The following is a 22,484-nucleotide window of genomic DNA, read 5'->3' as shown; positions in this document are numbered from 1 at the left end:
CTAGAAGACGAAGGAAAAGGGTGTGTTTCTGGACTTTCAGAGAGTCTTTGGACGTCTCATGTAACATTCTGCCTACACTTCATGGGTCAGAACCTTATCATATGGCCACATGCCGCTGAAGGGAGACTGGGACACATGGTCCTTTAGCTGGGCATGCTGCTGCCACCAAATAATATCAGGATCTGTGACTGGGGGAAAGTGGAGCATGGATGGTGAAGCAGGTGAAGTCCCCATCCTCCACCATGCAATTCGCTTCCACTGCTTTGTGAGTGCAAATGACATTCCAAGTGAAAGTCTCCTTGCACCCGCATTGACAGGGCTTCTGTGCCTTTTAACCTGGGTCCATCTTTTGGTTCTAGAACAATGGGCAGTGGCCCCTTTTGGCTTGAGGGGGTCTAAACACTGCCTGCTCCAAGAGCTCAAGACCATCTCTCTTCCTCAGACTTGACTGCAACTGCTGCCTAAAATTTCACCACCAACGAGTGATGCCGTTGAGACGAAATATTAATTTCTATTTTAAATGAAGGTCCTCTGAGAAGGGTTAACACATAGAGCTGCACCCTGTCATTCTTCTTTCATCTAGCAGGAGCGGAGACAGTGAATCATGGGGAGAGGAGAGACAGCAGTCCCATCACAATCACAGACGTCATTGCTTGAAGAGGGAGGGGCTGGGTTGAGCCTGGGCAGGACCCAGAAGATCAGAGGGTGAGTTTTTCCAGCACCTCAGTGGGGAGAGACAAGCCCACGAATAGAAGCTATTGTAAGGGAATGTAGAAAGTGGCCCTAGTAACTTAGAATCAAAGACTTAGTTTTGAAAGGGAGCTTAGCGATCATCAGGTCAAACATACCCATTTTACAGATGATGAAATGGAGTCTGAAAAAGGCCAAGTGACCTGACTGAGGCCCACAAAGGGCTAGTAGCAGGCACAGGTGTCAGACTCTCCTGATTCCTAGTCCAGGAATCGTTAGAAGTTGTTGTTTTCTTTCTTTCTCCTTTCTTTCCTTTTCCCCTTCCTTCCCCTGCCCTCCTCTTCCTTCCCTTCTCCTCCCCTTCCCTTTTGACAGGGTCTTATTCTGTTGCCCATGCTACAGTTCAGTGGCACCATCAAAGCCCATTGCAGCCTTGACCTTTTAGGCTCAAGCAATCCTCCTGCTTCAACCTCCCAAATAGCTGGGACTACTACAGGCACATGCCACCATGCCCAACTCTACAAATTTTTTTTGTAGAGACAGGGTCTCGCTATGTTGCCCAGTCTGCTCTTGAACTCCTGACCTCAAGCGATCCTCCTGCCTGAGCCTCCAAAAGTGCTGGGACTATAGGCATTAGCCACTGTGCCCAGTCACAGGTTGTCTTTTATTTTGTTCCACAGAGGACTAGGGCTCCTTGGAGAGGGTTGAAGAGGAAAGGAAGGAGGGGTGAAGCTCTGGGTCCTATCAAATGTGAAACCAGGTTTCGTGGGGGCTGAAGTTTATACAATTGAGGAAGAGGAAAGTTCTTCAAGAAAAAAAAAAATTACAAAATTTGGCCAGGTGTGGTGGTTCATGCCTGTAATCCCAGCACTTTGGGAGGCCAAGTTGGGTGGATCACCTGAGGTCAGGAGTTCGAGACCAGCCTGGCCAACATGGCAAAACCCCATCTCTACTAAAATAAATTAGCCAGGCATGGTGGCATGCACCTGTAGTCCCAGATGCTTGGGAGGCTGGGGCAGGAGAATCGCTTCAACCCAGGAGGCAGAGGTTGCAGTGAGCCGAGATCATGCTACTGCACTCCACCCTGGGCAACAGAGTGAGACTCTGTCTAAAAAAAAAAAAAAAAAATTATGAAATTAATAATGTAAAATTAGGCATAAGGTTTTGGAGAGTCTCTGAAGTTTAAGTGTCACTAGGTTTATGGTAAACCTGACACAGGGGCCATCCATTGTGCCAATCATGTCAGCTGATCCAGTCTCTCCTGTTTTACACATGATTCTCCTGTTTTGAGGTGTTAGAGTTAAAGAAAACAACAACCGAAAGCTGAATATAAAAAAGTTTAAAAACTATCATTATGCATATCACTGTCACTCAGCACAGCTGAGGACCAGACAGGTTAGCCCACACAATCACCTGCCAGCGTTTGATTGTCTACATCTTTGAGAAATTAAGTATTTTAGGTGAGTCACAGGAAAGATGCTTGTGTAGGCCTTCAGTGCTGGGACTCAGAGAAGCACAGCAATCCTGTGCTTTGACTCACAAGATGGAATGTGAGCAATTCTTGATCAGGTGCCCCACAGATGTCATGGATTGTTTAGATTTGAATACAAGTGGATTTTTAAACTGCTATCCAATGAAGCATACCTTAAAAAGCCAAGATTTTCTTCTGCATTGTTTCAGAACTGTTAGGAACTGGATTAGGAAATATGATTTGAAGGAGAGAAAATATGAATCACTTAATCATCAAAATTCCCACCTTTTACTCATTCATTTGTGATAAAAATATTGAAGATTGTGATTAAATGCCTATATGTTTTGTGTAAGGAGAGCTCATCATCATATTTTGTGAATTAATTTATCAGATTAGCTACCTTGGCTCTAAAAGGTAAGCAATGCTTTCAGTCAGTTCTAAATGTAAAGAAAACGTGAAGAGGATAGGTTGGGCAAGGCATCAAGTGGTGGGAAGAGAAGTCTAGGGATCCAGAGAACAAGAAAGACTCCAAACGGAATAGCCTGGAAAAGATGTTTCATTGTTGCCAAGCTTACCCCAGGCCAATTGCAGTTGGATAAAAGTAAGTGTAACTGAGAAAGATAATCCAAATTCAAATCTTTGTGTTGCTGTTTTTTAAAAAAATGCATCCTAAAAAACTGCATTACTTTTTGATTTGAAAAAGTAAGCTAGGCATGGTGGCTCATGCCTATAATCCCAGCACTTTGGGAGGCCAAGGCGAGCAGATCATCTGAGATCAGGAGCTGAAGACCGGCCTGGCCAATATGGTGAAATCCCATCTCTACTAAAAATACAAAAAATAGCCGGGCATGGTGGTGTGCGCCTGCAGTCCCAGCTCCTCAGGAGGCTGAGGCAGGAGAACCACTTGAACCTGGGAGGTGGAGGTTGCAGTGAGCTAAGATTGCACCACTGCACTCCAGCCTGAGCAACAAGAGTGAAACTCCATCTCAAAAAAAAAAAAAAAAGAAAGAAAGAAAAGAAAAGAAAAAGAAAAAGTAATGCATGCCTACACTAAGGCACACTACAGTAATATTTTAGAATCAGAGGAAAAGCTTCCAGAAAGTGGAAAGCTGGTTACATACAAAGGATTGGGAATCAGAATAATATCAAGCATCTGACAGCAACACTGGAAATCTAGAATATATTGAAAGAAAGCCTTCAAAATTCTAAGAAAAAAAAATGCATTCCAACCTAGAATGCTATACTCAGCCAAACTATGAATGCAGACAAAACACATTTTTAAATACACATGATTTGCAGGCCCCGTGGGTTGCTTCTCCAACAGCTATTCCCCCAATCCCTTCTTTCCTATTGTCTGAGACCTGTTCTCACAATAGAAGATGTGAATGATATATATTCATTTTCTGAGACTTCCGTGTAACTAGGATATGACCCAGTTTCTGACAAATGAAATTAGCCAGCTGCTGTAGCCACCTGTGACCTAAAGAGGACACATCATCATTGCTGTGATGAAGGCACAGCAAGGGTATGAAAAGTGCCTGGGTCCTGATGACATCATTGAGCTGCTAACCATTCAGAGAGTTAGAGATGAGATAATAATAGTAATAAAAATTCTATTTGTATTCCAGAATACTATTATTTATAGTTGAAGACATCCTAGCTGATACCGTAGGCCTCAAAAAAGTTCTCTCTCGTGTTCTCTTTTTCAGATGTGCTCCACCAGAACTAACAAGTACAACAAAAAACAAATTCTTAGGATCATGACAGTGATCATTCCATCCTAGAGAAAGAGGACACAGTCCACAGCCAGAAATGTCTCATGGGGAAAAAAATGCAAACAGCTGAATTTTGTGTCTGGCCATACTGAGAGGCACTTTATGGTTATGTGAGAAATTTTGGAACTGAATTAATGATAGGCACATGGAAGACAAAGTACATGAGGGGGAAAGGCAATTACTAACTCAACACAAATCCAAGAAACTTTATGAGAAAGGAAGTGCAATGATACTATACCACATGGCTTAACTGCAAACATTATTTCCATAGTCATAATAAGGTGTCCACTGAAAATTGATTTAGCTATAAGTTGCAATCTAATTATGATTTGAAATTGGAGTAGGAGCAAGAGTTTGTATGGGAGGGTGTCAGGAGTGGGATTCGTAAGCCAGTTAAATCTGCCTCACTGAGAGGAATTCAATAGATAATGTCTAAAATGGGAAAACATCAAGACATGGCCAAAAGAGCTTGTTATTAGTAATATGAAAGTGAATGAGCCTGGACAACATGGTGAAACCCCGCCTCTACTAAAAAATATAAAAATTAGCCGGGCGTGGTGGTGGTGGCCTGTAATCCCAGCTACTTGGGAGGCTGAGGCAGGAGAATTGCTTGAACCTGGGAGGCAGAAGTTGCAGTGGGCAGAGATCGCGCCACTACACTCCTGCTTGGGCAACACACAGGGAGACTCCACCCGTGGAGGGCGGGGAAAGAAAATAAATGTGCCAGGCGCGGTGGCTTACGCCAGTAATCCCAGCACTTTGCGAGGCCGAGGCAGGTGGATCACAGGTCAGGAGTATGATACCAGCCTGGCTAAGATGGTAAAACCCCGTCTCTACTAAAAATACAAAAATTAGCCGGGCGCGGTGGCGGGTGCCTGTAGTCCCAGCTACTCTGGAGGCTGAGGCAGGAGAATCGCTTGAACCTGGGAGGTGGAGGTTGCAGTGAGACGAGATGACGCCACTGCACTCCAGCCTGGGTGACAGAGCGAGACTTCGTATCAAAAAAAAAAAAAAAAAAGAAAAGAAAAAGAAAAAGAAAAAAGAAAAGAAAAGAAAGTGAACGTAAGAACCAACTAAAAGTTTAAAATGAGTGTCTCTGGAGAGTATCATTTGAGCCTGAGAAAAGAGGGCAATGACAGGACTGTTGTCTTCCCTTAGAAACTCTGAAGTACTATTTGAGTTTAAAATATATATATGTGTGTGTATGCGTATTTTTTGCCAAAAAAATTAAATTAAGAAAACATCCAGAAATATGGTAAAAAACAAAGGTTCTACAGTTTAAAAAAGCAGGGAAAAATACAATAAAATAAAATAGTTTCAACTATACAAACATATATGTGAAAATTAGTCTCCCATCATAAAGATGAGGACCATTATCAACTCCTTGTGTATCTTTTCAGTCTATATATACACATATGTATGTGTAATACATGACATATATTAACATATGTTACACATACATAGAATATATAACACATACATATTACATTATATACATATAATATACATTATATTATATGCATACAATATACATTATATTGTATACATAATATACATTATAATATATACATACATTATACATTATATTATTTATTACATGATATTATATATGTTACACAAATGGAAACCTATAAACATTGTACACATGAATTTTATTTATGTATACAGAAATAAACTAGAGTTCCTTAATTTTTAAAAAAATGGCAGATTAGTATTTTATTGTATGGAAGTAACCTCTGTAAATGGACACTGAGGCCACTTTTGGTTTTTTGCAGAAAAGGCATGCAGGCATGAATATATGTGTACATTTACCTTTGTATAAATGTTCAAGTATATCTCTAAGATAAATTCCTAGACATAAATTCTTGGGACACATGGCCTGTATCTTAAAATTTTGATATAGTTCTGAATTTCCTTTCAAAGAAGTTGCATAATTTGTACCCCTACCTACAGTATGTGAGTGCCTGTTTCCTTCTAAACATTGCCAGTGTTTGCAACACCAGACTTAAAAAAAAACAAAACTTTGCCAATGTGATAAGCAAAAATTTGTTTCTCGTTGTTTTACTTTGCATTTAATTTGCTTTTCTTTAACTGGGAGGGACAGTCACTCATGCTCACTGGAAATTTAGGAAAACACAGAAGGCTATGTTCATACGCACGGTACACTCCTGTGATTTTATGGAAGAATTTGAATACCCTTCTTTTTATCACTCCAGTGATAGCAACAAAGGCTTACTCATATCCTAGTTCTAACAAGACAAAAATTGTTTGTATACTGAGGCACACTGTTTCTAGAACGAAATACAGACGGACAGATTACAGCCTGCAAAATAACAGGAACCAGATAGAAATATGACCTTCAGAAGCCCTTAACATAGTGGTGGGTTGTGATAAATGAGATATTTCTGGAAACCGATTTGGTAAATGCATAAACATCCAAGAATAACAAGTGATTAAAGAAATCATCAGCATGAGAAAACACTATACAACTATTGAGAATTATGACTATGCCAACCATTCATTCATTCTGTAAGAATTGATAAGCACCTGGAATGCTCTATTTAATGCTCTATGCCAAAAGAGATCAAAAAGAATAAGACTCAGGCTGGGTGCGGTGGCTCACACCTGTAATCCCAGCACTTTGGGAGGCCGAGACTGAGGCGGGCAGATCATGAGGTCAGGAGATCGAATCCAGCCTGGCTAACATGGTGAAACCCCGTCTCTACTAAATATACACAGAAGATTAGCCGGGCGTGGTGGCGGGCGCCTGTAGTCCCAGCTACTCAGGAGGCTGAGGCAGAGAATGGTGTGAACCCGGGAGGCGGAGCTTGCAGTGAGCCGAGATGGCACCACTGCACTCCAGCCTGGGCGACACAGCGAGACTCCGTCTCAAAAGAAGAAGACTCAGTTTTATGTCTAATGGGCTCACGGTGCAGTGAGGAACGAGATAGGTAAACAGTGCAAATACAATGGGAAGCTTTCCCTAGAAGTCAGGGGCAAAATGCTGTGGAAACAGCAAGAGCCAACTAAATGTGAGAAATTTTAGTTAGTTCAGGGGAGACTAGGGCAAAGCTTTCCCAGAGGAAGCCACTTGGAAACTGAGATGTGAAGGATGACGGGATCAGGCAGATGAGGTAGGGCATTTCAAACAGAAAGCATAGCAAGTGCTCTTCAGAATCTAGTAAATTTCAGCTAGAAGCAGTGGCTCAGGCCTATAATCCCAACACTTTGGGAGGCCAAGGAGGTCAGATCACTTCAGGTCAGGAGTTCAAGACCAGGCTGGCCAACATGGTGAAACCCCATCTCTACAAAAAAATACAAAAACTAGCTGGGCGTGGTGGTGCGTGCCTGTAATCCCAGCTACTACTTGGGAGGCTGAGGCAGGAGAATCACTTGAGCCTGGGAGGTGGAGGTTGCAGTGAGCTGAGATCGTGCCACTGCACTCCAGCCTGGGCGACAGAGTGAGATTGTCTCAAGAAAAAAAAAAAAAAAAAAAATCTGTTTAAACTTCTATTCACAGCAGCCTGGAATTAGCCACATTTAGGGTACAGGTCAGGAAGGATGAGGAATAAAGTCCGAAAGGTAAATGTGTTTTCATGACACAATGGAAAATGATGAGAATAGAGCCTAAGATAATACATACAAACTTCCTACAGTTACATAAACACATGGCTACATATACAAACAACAATCGCAAGTTATTTTGGAAAATTATTCATGAACTGCCTGTATTAATTATACTCATTAAGTTTAACTGATGTTACATTATCAACATCAGGTCAATGTAATGTTTATTACATTTCCATAAAGAAACAGTAAGTAGTTTATTAAAATCTCTTCCTTGTAGAAAAGAACGGTAGACAATCCTACACATTTGCATGCTTATGAATACGAAAGAAAGGGAAGTGAATTTTAATAACATGATAATTCCTCCTCTAACATTTTATGCATGTTAAGTCTGGGTGATTGCCAAAATAATTGAGACACATTTAGTTATTTGATGTTTAATATTTCTTTTGCAATCTAATTTCTTATTTTAAAATGTTAGTCAGAAAAAAAGAAGTCACTAAGTAGTAAAGGAAGTGGAAAGCCTAGTCACTCAGAAGGAATGTTGGAAAACTCATTGTGCCAGATAAAATAGAATATATCATCTGTATCTGTTGTTTTAAAAGCCATTTTGAAGGATATGGGGCAGATATTTGAAAATTCTAATGTCACTTATTGCTAGGACAGATTCACATAAGAGGTATCTTAACAGATTTAAAAATCTGGAGCTGGTCTGGATAATGACTGTGAAGAACTTTTAACTGAGTTAATCTTGACTGCCAAGCATGGGTTACAATAGCACCTAGTGCAGCATGAATCTTTCCATTGGCATTAAATGCTTAAGCTTAAATGACCACTGGGCTTAGCAAAGACTGAATACAAGCAGTAACACCTCCCTTTAAACATATCTTTTTATCACTTATCTTGTTAAAAAAAAAAAATTCCAGGAAATAAATTTTCAGTAAAACTGAGCTAGCTCTCTTGGCAACCTCCCTGGCTTTCCTATCCACATCATGCAAATGTACATAAGACTGCTGCCAAGAAAAGGAGGGAAAAAAGAAACAGGAAATTATGAACTATGAAAGTTGAAAATCATTGTTACTCTCTTTTAGAAATGGCTATTTCTGGGCGCCATGGCTGCAGTGAGCAATGGTCACCACTGTACTCTGGCCTGGGTGCCAGAGTGAGACCCTGTCTCAAAAAAAAAAAAACAAAAAATAAAAAGTAAAAAGAAATGGCTGTTTCTGTTACATTTCATGATTTCCCCCAGCAGCTTGTTGGTTACTAAATGAGAGTGACTTCTAAATAAAACCAGCGTGTTTATTCAATCCCATCTGAGAACGCTGAGAAAGGGTTGCCGAAGCTGGTGGAATCAGGGCTCTGCCAGGACAAAGAAGTCATCTCTCAGTGACTCATGGAAGATGCATTTTAAAATTGTTGCATGTGAGACACTTCCAATGATTGCCCTGACAAGGCACCCCAAAATTTGGCATGGTTCTTTCAGAAAGGATCAGGTCGGTTTCCAGGTGAGCTAATTCCTTCATCAGCAACACCAGCTGATGCACTTTGAGAACCTCCTTCCTAAGACGCGGAAGACTTACATAGGGGAAATGTTCTAGGATAAGGTTGTGGAGTTGTGTGGGTGTTTTTTTTTTTTTTTTTTTTTTGACACAGTGTCTTGCCCTGTCACCCAGGCTTGAGTACAGTGGTACAATCACAGCTCACTGCAGCCTTGACTTCTTGGGCTCAAAGGATCCTCCCACCCCAGCCTCCTGAGTAGCTGGGACTACAGGTGCGGGCCACCACGCCTTGCTAATTTTATTTTGTATTTTTCGTAGAGAAGGGATTTCACCATGTTTTCCAGGCTGGTTTCGAACTCCTAGGCTCAAGCAATCCACTGGTCTTAGCCTCGCAAAGTGCTGGGATTATAGGCCTGAGGCACTGCGCCTAGGATAAGATTTTAACATGCCTCCATCTAGTGGGTTCCATGCAAGATGGATTTTCAAAGGATTTGTCTCATCAAAGATGAAACTCTACTTTCTTGCAAGTCTTTTTTCAAATGCAACTTTTCGAGAAGCCTACCCTGACCATATTATTTAAAATTGTGACTCATCCTCCCACTCCTAATCTCTTAATCCTGCTCTATTATTATTATTATTATTATTATTATTATTATTATTATTATTCGCTCTGTCGCCCAGGCTGGAGTGCAGTGGGGCAATGTTGGTTCACTGCAACCTCTGCCTCCGGGGTTCAAGCAATTATCTGCCTCAGCCTCCTGAGTAGCTGGGATTACAGGCGCCCACGACCACGCCTGGCTAATTTTTTGTATTTTGAGTAGAGACGGGGTTTCACCATCTTGGCCAGGCTGATCTTGAACTCCCGACCTCGTGATCCACCTGCCTTGGCCTCCCAAAGTGCTGGGATTACAGGCGTGAGCCACCGTGCCTGGTCTATTATTTTTTAATGTATAAATCTTAAACATACAGGTCAATGAATTCTTGCATATGTGTCTACTCATATAATTACCATTCAGATCAAGAAATACAACTTTTTACGGCATTCCAAAAGGCAGCTCCTTCAGAGACCTTCTCCCTGTCCAGCCTGTTCTATTTTTTCAAAGCATTTGCCACCTTTTAAGATGGTGGCACAGTGGCTCACGCCTGTAATCCCAGCACTTTGGGAGTCTGAGGTGGGTGAATCACAAGGTCACGAGTTCACGACCAGCCTGACCAACATGGTGAAACCCCTGTCTCTACTAAAAAGTACAAAAATTAGTCTGGCCTGGTGGCCATGCCTGTAACCCCAGCTACTCGGGAGGCTGAGGCAGGAGAATCGCTTGAACCCAGAAGGCAGAGGTTGCAGTGAGCCGAGATCACACCACTGCACTCCAGCCTGGGCAACAGAGCGATACTCTGTCTAAAAAAAAAAGATACTTGATTGGCTCGTTGATGTACCCAAGCAACTAGAAAAGTGCCTGACACATAGTAAGCACTCAATAAATATTTGTTGAATGAAAGACTATAATTTTATTTCAAGACAGAGACTCACTCTGTTGCCCAGGCTGGAGTGCAGTGGCACAAGCTTAGCTCACTGCCTGCCACTTCAGTCTCCCAGGTTCAATCGATTCTCCTGCTTCAGCCTTCTGAGTAGCTGAGACCACAGGCGCCCGCCATCAAGCTTGGTTAATTTTTGTATTTTTAGTCCAGGCGGTGGCTCATGCCTGTAATCCCAGCACCTTGGGAGACCAAGGCAGGTGGGCCACTTGAATTGGGGAGTTTGAGACCAGCCTGGGCAACATAGTGAAACCCTGTCTCTATAAATAAATAAACAAGTAAATAAATGGAGACCTCAGAATGATACCGATCAGACCTAGGTACAAGTGTGGATTGGATGCGTCCTTGTGTAGTCTCTTCTATGTAACATTTTCTTGGACAGGTTGAGCACTTGGTAGTGGATCTGCAAGGAGGGGGTGTCCCCTTTAATCTGGAATCGCTTCTTGATTCCTTAGGTTTGCTGGCATTTATCCAGATAGGGGCAGAGTCTTCCTAAAGGGCTTCCCTCCTTTGGAGTCTGCTGTTCCTTGCATGCCATAACCCAGTCTTGAGAACCTGACCCACCTTCCATTGCTCCCCTCTCCCAGTCAGTTGCAGGTTGTGGCCACTTTGTGCCCTATCTCTCCTCTGTGGTGTCCCTTGAATTTCCCCCTTTTCACTTCCCCAGGCAACCCCTCCGTATGTGGTTGTCCCAGCCTCCCAAGTGATTCTCCCATCTTTAGTCTTATCCTCTCTAGACTGTCTCCCTATTATTTTTGCTAAAACACAGCCTTGATCATGTTCATGGTCTGGTCCTAAACTGTCAGTGGTTTGCAGGTGCTACCAAAAAACAAGTCTAAATGCCTTAGATCAACCAGTGTCACCAACAGGCCCCATGTTCTCTTGCATCGGTACCTTTGTTCTGTTGTTAGCTTCAGAAAAGAAGTGCTGGAAGAGACTATCTGGTCCAATCTCATTTTACAAATGAGGAAACTGAGGCCTGGAGAGATTGAGTGATTGACCAGCAACTAGTCAGAGAACAAGTTTGACTCATGAAAAAGAAGCCCAGAGCAGCCTCGGGGTTGGTATCAGACAAGATCCAGCCAGTCGGCCACCCGTTGAATACCCTCTCCACACTACTCTGATCCCTACAGTTGTGGATCTTTGAGTTCCATCAAGCACGGCCTCCTGTAGGAAGCCTCTGTGATGATCCAGTTGGGAGTCTGGACTCTCGGGCACAGATGTGAGCCTCTAGGTGACTGGCAATCTGTCTAGGAGTCCTGGTTCTTCTACTGCATTTTAAGCAAACTCTGATCTTTGACTTTCCTCAATTCTTATCTCAACGACTCCGTCCATAGTCGGGGAGCCGTAAAAGTCTACTCAAGAAGGAGGGTAATGTCTATACTGCCGGGGAGGCGCGATTCACCCGCTCAGACACCAGTCAGCTACGAGACACTGAGTCCAAAATTTCCACCTACGTTGCGTGGTTCACGTGCCGCACCTTAACTCCTTTTGACTCCAACCCCAAAACACTTGAGAGCGTTTGGACTCGGCAGAAAGCCTGCTGGCTGCAATCACAGGATACGTTTCTGGAAGTCTTGAGGTGCGGCCTCTTTCTTCACCCTCCACGCGGCGAACCTTGACGCGCACTCGATGACCGGTCCCCAAACGTGACTTGGCATCAAGAGGACACAGCTCTCCTTACCGAGGGAGCTCAGGTCCCGGGCGCGCCGCGGCCCCGCCAGCTTTCCAGGCTGGCTCAGTCCTCGACCCAGGGTGACGGCCAAGTCAGCCAAGGGCGGCGGGAAAGTGACGCTGGGCTGGAGAGGCGGGGTGGCGAGTGCGGCCCCCGGGGAGCCGAGAGCGGCTGCAGCAGCCAGGTCTCAAGCTGGGCCAGGCAAGGGGGTCGCAGGCTGGACTCGGAAGACTGACGCGGGTGCCCACCTGACTCCAGGACTCACGGAGGGCGTGGGGCAGGAGCTGGACCTGGGCCGCCTCGGGCCGCCTCGGGCCGCCCTGGGGCTTGCAGTCCAGCCCCTCTCCGCCCTGGGGAGGGAAACAGGGAGGGGAGAAGGCCGAGCCCGCCTCCAGCCCCAGCCCCAGCCCCAGCCGGGCTCGGCGGCTGCGGCTGCTGGAGGGTGACGAGAGGCACCTCCCCGAGCGGAGAAACCAGTTTGGCCGGTCCCGCGGAGCGGAGAGAAAAGGGCGGCTGCAGAGGAAGGGTGCACGGACGCGGGGCGGGGAAAGGCGGAGGAGCCACTGGTGAGCCACGAGAGCCGGAGGTGCCGCCGCCAACTGGACACGCTTCCCGGGGCCCCCGGCCAGCCCCCGTGCGCCATGCAGCGCTAGCGCGGCGGCCAGAGCTGGGGCCGAGCGGGCGGTGTCTGCGGCCAGGTGCGCAGCGAGCGCTCGGAGCGGCGCGCACCCGGCGGATGCCCCAGCCGGGGCCCAGCGAGCGCCAGGTAAGGAGGGGAGCGGCGCCGGGGGCCCCCGGAGCTCCTCAAGCCCGCTGGCCCGGCGGTGTCCTGCAGGTCCCCTGGCCGTTCCCGCCGCACTTTGGAGATAAGGGATGCGGCGGCAGCAGCTGAAGGCGCCCTAGTACTCCCGAGCCCGCACAGGTGGGTGGAGGTTCTGGGAGCCCCCGTGGCCTCGGGGACTGCGAGACACGGCCAGCTGGGCGGGCAGCGCTGCGGAGAGTTCGGTGGGGTTTTCACTTGCCTAGAGGAGGGAACTCTCGGGGTGTTTGGGTTCTTCGATCGGTAGCTACACACACGTCCGGGGGTTAAGCCAGGTAGGGCTTGCGGCTCCTTGGGGGATGCCGCTGGCTTCTGTGCGGTGGCTACCGCCCCTCTGGGAGTCCCCAGTGACCAGGTTCTGCTGGGGCGCTCTGTGGGAGCAGATGCCAATGTGTCCGAAAAGGACTTGCGGACCAAACGTACCTGACCGCAGCCCACCTGCCGGAGGGATGGAGGGGTGAGATCGCTCTCCTCCTCAGCTCCTGCGGCAGGGCAGGGTACGCGCAGACAGCTTCCGTGCGCTTTACTGTGGGATAGGGAGGGGAGGTGATGGGGAAAACCGACACTGTTTTTCCCGTGACTGTCGGGTCGCGTCCGCCAGCCCAGCTGAGATGGCTGCAGGCATCTCCTTCCCTCAGCAGTTTGGTGCCCGGCGCTGTCACCTCGTTGTGTGCACGCGGAGGGACTACTTGTTGGAGGGGCGCGGGGAGATGTTGCAGAGAATGGCCCAGTGCTTTCACACCCCCCGCCCCCACTTCTCCAACTTCTTCCTTCTCCCCAAAGTGAAAGAAAAGTCCTGAAGTGTCCGCCCAACTTTTCCGAGGGAGGCGTGTGCCTGTGTTCCCTGCCGGGGTTGGGCAGGGGTCGGGGGAGGCTCGGAGCGCAGATCCGTGACAGCTGTACGGGAGAGACTGAGGTGCAGTAAGGATGCAAAATGGGAGAGAGGGATTGACACGCAAAAGTAAGGGGGATTTGGGCCGCCTTTCTGCCGGGTGAGTCCCCGCTCAACCCTACCCGACCCCCTTGGCCTGCACACGCTGCCCTTGGGGGGCTGCAAGCCCTTCCTGGGTAGCTCCCCACACCACAGAGAGTCCCTCTGCCGGAAACTGGCCTCCCTGTTGGCGTGGGAAAATATTCGCTCCCATCTTCCTGGTTCTGTTGCCTTCAAAATTTTGCCCCTACCCATGGGAAATTAAAACGAAAACACTAGTGTGATGTTTGGAGATCACCCAGCACACGGTAGGTTATCGATGAAAGTTAACTGCTTTCAGGAAAAAAACTAAAAATACGACGCGTGATAAAGCCTCTAGGGATAGTGAATATGAGCCCGTAAAAATGGGGGACACAACAGCGGATGTGAAGGAGAAGCGCTAATTTTCGTCGGCTAAGGAATACTTCTGTGTTAGACCTAAGAAGCCATTCATTAATTCTGGGCCTATTGTTGAAGGCTTTATTAAACCCTATTATAAATGCATAGACTGTGCACAAGATGATTAATGCTTATTAGCTGATTACTTTCTGGGGGAGAAGTCCCGCCTGCCTGCAGTTAACTCCTCTGAATCCTCTTAATGATTTCCATTATGTAGTGGAGCTTTCCTTGCTATAATTTTGGGAAAGAACATTAACCACTTTGTGCATTTGTCATTTTCCAGTGGCTGTATTTTAGTAACTTTTAGTGATTCTTTGTGTGGGTTATAAAGGGCCGAGCAAGACTCGTGTGGTTATTACTGTCCAACACAGATGCCACCTGTGTGAGGTCAGCTCTGGTTCCTTTCAAGGTTTCCTTATGGATTTTAAGGAACATAGACAGCTGTGTGCACTTGTTAGTACATCCTAGTGATAGAACTGGGAGAGGTTTCGTTTTGTTTTTTGTTTAATAGAGGTTTTAAAATAATAATGTGGTAAAGCAAATGGCTTAGCAAAAAGAAGTCTTCGGTAGTAAGGCACGTTCAGGACTGATTTTATATTTAATCTGATTTTCAGTCTAGGGGATCTTAGTGCTAATGGAGTCACTACCAGATCTGGCTATAGAATGTTCCTTTCCTTTCCTTCCGTCCACTCCTCTTTCCTCTTTCTTTTCCTTCCTTTTGAAGCAAGGAGAAGTGGAAAACATACGAATTTAGATGCCCACAGATTTCAGTTCTTTTAATTGCTAATTGTATAACCTTAAATGAATTCTTAAGTTTTCTGAACCTCTGTTGAGGGCAGAAGATACTATCCATCTCTTTGGATTGTTGAAGGAATTAAATCAGAGAACATATGAATATTCTTTATACATAGTCAGTGTTTGAATGTTGGTTTCTTACTTTCTTTATTAGACTGATATCTAAAAATACTATTATTGCCAGTATCTGGTATATTTTTAATATTTTATTGCTTTACGAATTAAAATTGCAATTTAGTTTTTATTAAGCAACATTCTCAGAATGCAGGTAATTCTTATAACTCTAGAGAGATTTTTACGAGTTACCTTTGCTCTTCAGCGTCGGTCACTGAAAAAGAAACCGATGCACTCATGAATGCAGAGGAACTTGCTTTTTAGGTACCAGAACAAGTTGTTTTTTAAAATTTTTTATAAATCAAGTAAATAGAGACAGAGCCTTGTTATGTTGCCCAGGCTGATCTAAAACTCCTGGCCTCAAGTAATCCTCCTGCCTTGGCCTCCGAAAGTGCTGGGAAGTGCTGGGATTAGAGGCGTGAGCCACTGTGCTTGGCCCTAGAACAATTTATGTCCCAAATCTCTCTAAAAAAGAGATGCCTTTTAAATTGCTTAAGCACTTAATTTTAGAGTTTGTTTCTATACTTGCTTCTAGTTTAGTCTCCTGGAAAGTTTTTCTTTGTGGTGTCTTCAGGTATCTTGTGAGTTTTCAGGTCTGTTGACATTTAGTTAGATTAACTGTATTCATGCCTGTAGGCTTTTTCTTACTTATTAAGTAAAAATTAATTTGCTATCAGAAGTTAACATAAAAAGAAGATAGGTTATCTTTTCATTTCGTTAACCAACTTACTCCTGAATCCCCATTCCTGTGCTCAGCTAAAAGTAATACCTAGTCTAAGATCTTTTGAGGTCCTCTGTCACTGAAGACCTGGTATTGTGGAGGAAGATTCTGAAAGCATATATATGTGCATGTATGTATATAGATATGTGCATGTATATATACGTGTGTATGTGTACATATCAGTCTTGTTTCTCATTTTCTTTTCTTTTCTGTCTTTTTTTTTTTTTTTTTTTTTGAGACAGAATCTTGCTCTGTCACCCAGACTGGAGTGCAGTGGCGTGATCTCACTGCAACCTCCTCTTCGCTGGTTCAAGCAATTCTCGTGTCTCAGCCTCCCGAGTAACTGGGATCACAGGCGTGTGCCACCATGCCCAGCTAATTTTTGTATTTTTAGTAGAGACGGGTTTCACCATGTTGGCCAGGCTGGTCTCAAACTCCTGGCCTCAAGCAATTCACCAAAGTGGCCTCCCAAAGTGCTGGGATTATAGGCATGAGCCACTGCACCATGCCTCATTTTCTTAAAAAACAGATAACTTTTATCATCTGAATCTTAAGGCCATATTAGTACTTTCCCTGATACTTATAAATGCATTGCACTTTTAAATAAATTGCTGCCCAACCCTTCCACAATGAGAAATACGTTTCATAACTGGTCCCTGCAAGCAGTCCAGAGGCAGCAGTGAAACAGAGGTTGCCAGGCTTGGAGGCCTTTGACCTGGATTGAAACGCAGGCCTCATAGCTTCCTAGGTGCATAACCTAGGGCAAGTTACTTTGCCTCTCTAGGCTTCAGTTTCCTAATCTGTAAATGGGATAATAATAGTACCGCCTCACAAGGCTGTGATGAGTTCCAAATGAGATAGCTTAGGTAGAGGACTTAGCACACAGCTCAGTAAAAGGTAGTCATTAATACATTGTTGTGTTGTTGCTATGACTTTGTAAATATCACTCACCCAGTCATTGCCTTTCTCCTGGGCTATGTAGGAAACAGGAATCATTCTACAAGTTAGTATTTACTTTGCAAACATCAGTGCCCATTTGCACCAGGCACTGGAAAGACAGAGTTCCCCAGAGCAGGGGCAAGGTTCTAATCTCCGATCTACACTATTGTTCTTAAGCCCAGGTGGCTCAGAGGACCAGAGTGCTCGTTTGCCTCTTAACCTTGCAGGAGAACTTGTGAGGGGGCCTGGTTGCTGTCTCACCTGGGTGCTACCTCCTCCCACACGGTAGAAGCCCGTGGAATGCTCCTGAGCCCCCTTTACCCCTCACTTCAGTTGTCTCTTCTCTCCCTCATCCTCCACGCTCCTGTTTTCCTATTTTTAATTTTTGTTTATTTATTTACTTTAGACAGGGTCTTGCTCTGTCATCCAGGCTGGAGGGGAGAGGCATGAACATGGCTCACTGCAGCCTTGACCTCTTGGGTTCAAGTGATTCTCCCACCTCAGCCTCTCAAGTGGCTGGGACCGCAGGTGTGTGCCACAGTGTGCAGCTATTTTTTTTTTTTTGTAGAGGCAGGGTCTCACCATGTTGCCCAGGCTTCTCTTGAACTCTTAGGCTCAAGCAGTTCTCCCGCCCTGGGCCTCCCAGTATGCTGGGATTACAGGTGTGAACCACCATGCCTGACCCACACTCCTGTTTTTTTTTGTTTTGTTTTTTAATTACTATTCTGTTTAAAACTTGACAGTTTCTGAACCTTGTGGCTTCTTGAAAGGTTCATTGCTCTCTGTGGTTTTCTTAGTTGTGGATCCTGAGTAGGCATTGCTAATGACAGAGAACCTTGGTATACCTCTCTGCTTCATGAAAGTCTATGGGGTTCACAGAGGGCCTGAGTTGGGTTTCTTCTTTGGTGAGAAAGCAGATCATTGGCCTGGCGCAGTGACTCACCCCTGTAATCCCAACACTTTGGAAGGCTGAGGTGGGCGGATCATGAGGTCAGGAGTTCGAGACCAGCCTGGCCAACATAGTGAAACCTCGTCTCTATTAAAAATACAAAAATTAGCTGGGTGTGGTGGCATGTGCCTGTAGTCCCAGCTACTTGGGAGGCTGAGGCAGGAGAATTACTTGAGCCTAGGAGGCAGAGGTTGTAGTGAACTGAGACCTTGCCATTGTATTCCAGCCTGGGCGACAGAGCGAGACTCCATCTCAAAAAAAAAAAAAAAAAAGGAAGGAAGGAAGGCAAGCAAGCAAGCAGATCGGGTGTTTGCTCTCTTTCTGCTTGGGACCTTGTCCCTCTTTGCATGGAGGGATGGTTTCCTTAGGTCCCGGGGGACAGCCCAGGCCACTTCGGCTGGGAGGATCTGTGTTCTTTATCAGTCTTTCAATCTAGTATATTTGCATTTAATAGGTGACAAATGGGCCTGGAAGCTGTGGTGGGGATGGAGTGGGAAACCAGCTGTCAGTCTGACATTGACTCCTGGAGGGGAGGGTCACCTGTGTTCCTGGGCAGCCTTCCAGTGGCGAAGGCCACCATCCCCCCAGCGTGACTGAGAAGCCTGGCACTTCTGCACTGAGTACTGTGGAGCCTGACCTTTGGCTAGTAGCTTGGTCTTTGTTGACAGGGCTGTCGTTTATGGCTTTGTTACTTTGCTGCCGAGTGTCTTTCGTTCCACCGGAGTTGCGGTTTGTTTGATTTAGTGTACATAGTGTTTGAAAACAGTTTTCTAACCTTTATTAAAATTGAGTTGCACTAGAAAATCCTCTTTGGAAACCCTCAGGCACCAAATACTGTCCTTCACTTAGTATCAGAATGTCTCTTCTTGCTGTTTAGGGAAGCTTCCATGGATTGGATGCACTATTTATTTTATAGAGTGTGGTGTGATTTGTGTACAAATCCTTATTTTCTCTTCCTGGAACTTAGTGATTTACTGACATGATCCTCTGAGATTTCTGTGCATGATCTGTAAATCCAGGAGGAACACTTAACATTTTCTATAAGAACATGGCTCACACCGGTAATCCCAGCACTTTGAGAGGACAAAGCGAGCAGATCATGAGGTCAAGAGATCGAGACCATCCTGGCCAACATGGTGAAACCCTGTCTCTACTAAAAATACAAAAATTAGCTGGGCGTGGTGGCGCACGCCTGTAGTCCCAGCTACTCCAGAGGCTGAGGCAGGAGAATCGCTTGAATCCGGGAGGCAGAGGTTGCAGTGAGCTGAGATTGCACCACTGCATTCCAACCTGGCGACTGAGTGAGACTCTGTCTCAAAAACAAACAAACAAACAAAAACAACAACAACAACATAGGTAACCCTTTGACTTGGGTGGTTTAAATATTCACTCACTGGGGAGATGGGTAGGTTTTGTACATTTCATGCTGGGAAATAATGCTCCTATCTTTATATTGAAAAATTAAAGTGTGAGTCCTCTAAGTCAGGCACTAGTAGCTGCCGTATCAACTTCCAGATGCTGTAACAACCTCCAGTTTTTTTTGTTGTTGTTGTTTGTTTGTTTGTTTTTAATTTAGAGGCAGGGTCTCAAGATACTACTCAGGCTGGTCTCGAACTCCTAAGCTCAAGTGATTCTCTCACCTTAGTCTCCCGAGTAGTTGGGAATACAGGCATGTGCCACTGCACCCAGCAACCTCCAGAACTTTTGTTACAATAAGGACTCTTAGGTGTGTGAAGTTCATCAGACTACAAAGATTGTAAGAATGAAAAGAAAATCTGTGCCCTGATTTGTACCAGTACAACTTTGAGAGGAGGAGAGGTTCCTCGTGATCTTGTCTTCTTAGTGTAGAAGTATATTTCATGAGGATTTTTTTTTTTTTTTTTTTTTTGAGATGGGATCTCACTCTGTCCTCCAGGCTGGAATGCAGTGGTGCGATCTCGGCTCTCTGCAACCTCTGCCTCCTGGGTTCAAGTGATTCTCCTGCCTCAGCCTCCCGAGTAGCTGGGATTACAGGCATGGCCACCAGACTGGGCTAATTTTTGTATTTTTAGCAGAGATAGGGTTTCACCTTGTTGGCCAGGCTGATCTTGAACTCCTGACCTCAAGTGATCTGCCCACCTTGGCCTCCCAAAGTGTTGGGATTACAGGTGTGAGCTACTGCGCCTGATCTTTTTTTTTTTAATGTAAAATATGCATAACATAACATTTATCATTTTGATCCTTTTTAAGTGCACAATTCGGTGGCATTGGGTACATTCACACTGTTGTACAACCATCACCACCATCCACCTTCAGAACTTTTCATCATCTCAAATAGAAACACTGTCCACGAAAGAGTAACTACCCCTTTCTTCCTATTTCCTGGTCCCTATAACCTCTATTCTGCTTGCTCCATGAATTTGACTATTCTACAGTACCTCAGGTTAAGTAGAATCACACAATATTTGCCCTTTTATGACTAGCTTATTTCACTAGTGGAATGTCCTTAAGGTTCATCTATGTTGTAGCATGAGTCAGAATTTCCTTCCTTTTTAGGGCTGAATAATATTCCATTGTATGCACATACCACATTTTGTTTACTCATTCATCTGTGATGGATATTTGGGTAGTTTTCACTATTGTAATTTTTTCAATTAAAAAAATTTTTTTAGGACAAGCTCTTACTCTGTTGCCCAGGCTGGAGTGCAGTGCTGTGATCATAGCTTACTGCAGCTTTGAACTCCTGGGCTCAAGCCATCCTCCCGCCTCAGCCTCTCAAATGTCTGGGACTACAGGCACTCACCACCACAGCCAGCTAATTAAAAAAAAAAAAAAAAAGGGGGTGTGTGTGTGTGTGTGTGTAGAGATGGGGGTCTTGATATGTTGCCCCAGGCTGAACTCCAGGGCTCAAGCTATCCTCCTGCCTTTGCCTCCTAGTATTGATATGATAGGTGTGAGTCACCACACCTGGCCCACCTCTGGCTATTGTGACTAATGCTGCCATGGACTTGGGCATACACGTATCTGTTTGTTCATGTCAGTTTTTGAGCCCCCCTTACTCAGTATGGTAAAATGTATCCTTCATAAATGAGATGGGCAGGGCCACATATTATAGTATTTATTATCATACTTTCCTCCAGAGTAGCATGGAAATAAGAATGCAGGGATTGTGGGAGCAGGGTGGTGTTGAAGACACCTGAAGGCAGCATGTGCGTCTCCTTTTCACCTGCAGCTGCTCTCACTGAGCTGGCGGTCATATGCCATTCTTTCTTTCTTTTCTTTTTTTTTTTTTTTTTTTTGAGACGGAGTTTCACTCTGTCACACAGGCGGAGTGCAATGGCGCAATCTCAGCTCACTGCAACCTCTGCCTCCCAGGTTCAAGTGATTCTCCTGCCTCAGCCTCCCAAGTAGCTGGGATTACAGGCACGCACCACATGCCTGTCATATGCCATTCTATCATCCAACTGGCCTGTGCTATGGGTGACTCTTTCCTCTGTCAGGGTGGGTGTAAAAGCCCCAGGGTTGTAGCCCCACCATCTGGCCATCTCTGCTAACCACAGCCACCTTCCAGAGATGACATTCCATAGAATTGACTTTTTTTTTTTTTTAATTTTAATAATGTCGAGTTGTTTTTCCCCTTAGGGTAGAATCCATGGCAAGGCAAAAGGTCAGTTACAGACTATAGCATGGCAGAGTTATCCAATGTTCCACCTCTATAACAATGTGCTTCTAGGTGTCCTGGTATAAAAGCCAGACGCCTTTATGTAATAATTAGATGTCAATCTGTTAAAGACACCTTAACCTGTAGTTTCTAGAGAACAATAGACTCTCATATGAGTTTATACTCATACTGTGCCCTGAAAATTAGTCAAATAAAGATTTGCGTGTTTAAAAAGCAGGTTTTTAAAGTCAAACAAAACACACAAAAACTCATCAAAGCTTGAAGCCAACCAAAAATACTATCCCTAGGTGTCCACCCACTTTCCTGTTTAATGCCAACTCGCTGCAGAGGCCCTAGGGTAAGAGTGCTTGGCTTATCTAGCTGTTCCTCCGATGAGTGAGTGGGGAAGGGAAGGAGAAGAAGGAGGTAAGGGCAGAGAGGAAGGGGAGCCAGGTCTTGCAGAGCTTGCCAGGCTGTGTAAGGACTTTGGCTTTGATTTCTTGGAAGATGGTGGCTCAGTGCAGGGCATTGCTCCTTGGAGTGGCGTGATCTGTGTGAAGACCCGCCCGGGCAGAAGGCTCCCAATCCAGGAGTTCAAGCAGGAGACAAAGCCAGGCAAGTGAGGGTGGAAGCTTTTGCCAGGGGGGTAGTGTCCACCAGGATGGTGGCTGTGGAGCTGAAATGTCAGATTCTTGAGAAAGAGAAGAAAGGACACAGAGAGAAGGGGATCGGACACGTGCAACTTTTATTTTGATAGATCGAAGTGCCAACAGGACTTCCGGAGAGATTGGATGTGGGGTGTGAGAGAGAGAGGAGCCAAAGATAACCTTCTCGGCAGAACCTGGGTTGCAAAAGGAAGTCTGAGTTTCAAATGCTGGAAATTCGCTGGGCTGTGTTCAGATCACTTGCAACTAGGTTATAAAG

The 22,484-nt window shown here is 45.2% G+C and overlaps 1 protein-coding gene across 1 annotated transcript in view; it reads left to right on the top strand.

Annotated features, from left to right (window-relative positions):
* Positions 1-12,243: 12,243 nt before the first annotated feature.
* ATP8B1 (ATPase phospholipid transporting 8B1) overlaps positions 12,244-22,484 on the top strand; it is a 159,595-nt gene continuing 149,354 nt past the window's right edge. Inside the window, exon 1 of the mRNA XM_025365474.1 lies at positions 12,244-12,979. The gene's annotated coding sequence lies outside the window, so the exon portion shown is untranslated. The remainder of the gene's footprint in view (positions 12,980-22,484) is intronic.

Source organism: Theropithecus gelada, chromosome 18, assembly GCF_003255815.1.
Source record: "Theropithecus gelada isolate Dixy chromosome 18, Tgel_1.0, whole genome shotgun sequence".
Classification (NCBI taxonomy): domain Eukaryota; kingdom Metazoa; phylum Chordata; class Mammalia; order Primates; family Cercopithecidae; genus Theropithecus; species Theropithecus gelada.
The sequence above is the reverse complement of the archived record's forward strand: the minus strand, read 5'-3'. Positions and strand labels throughout refer to the sequence as shown.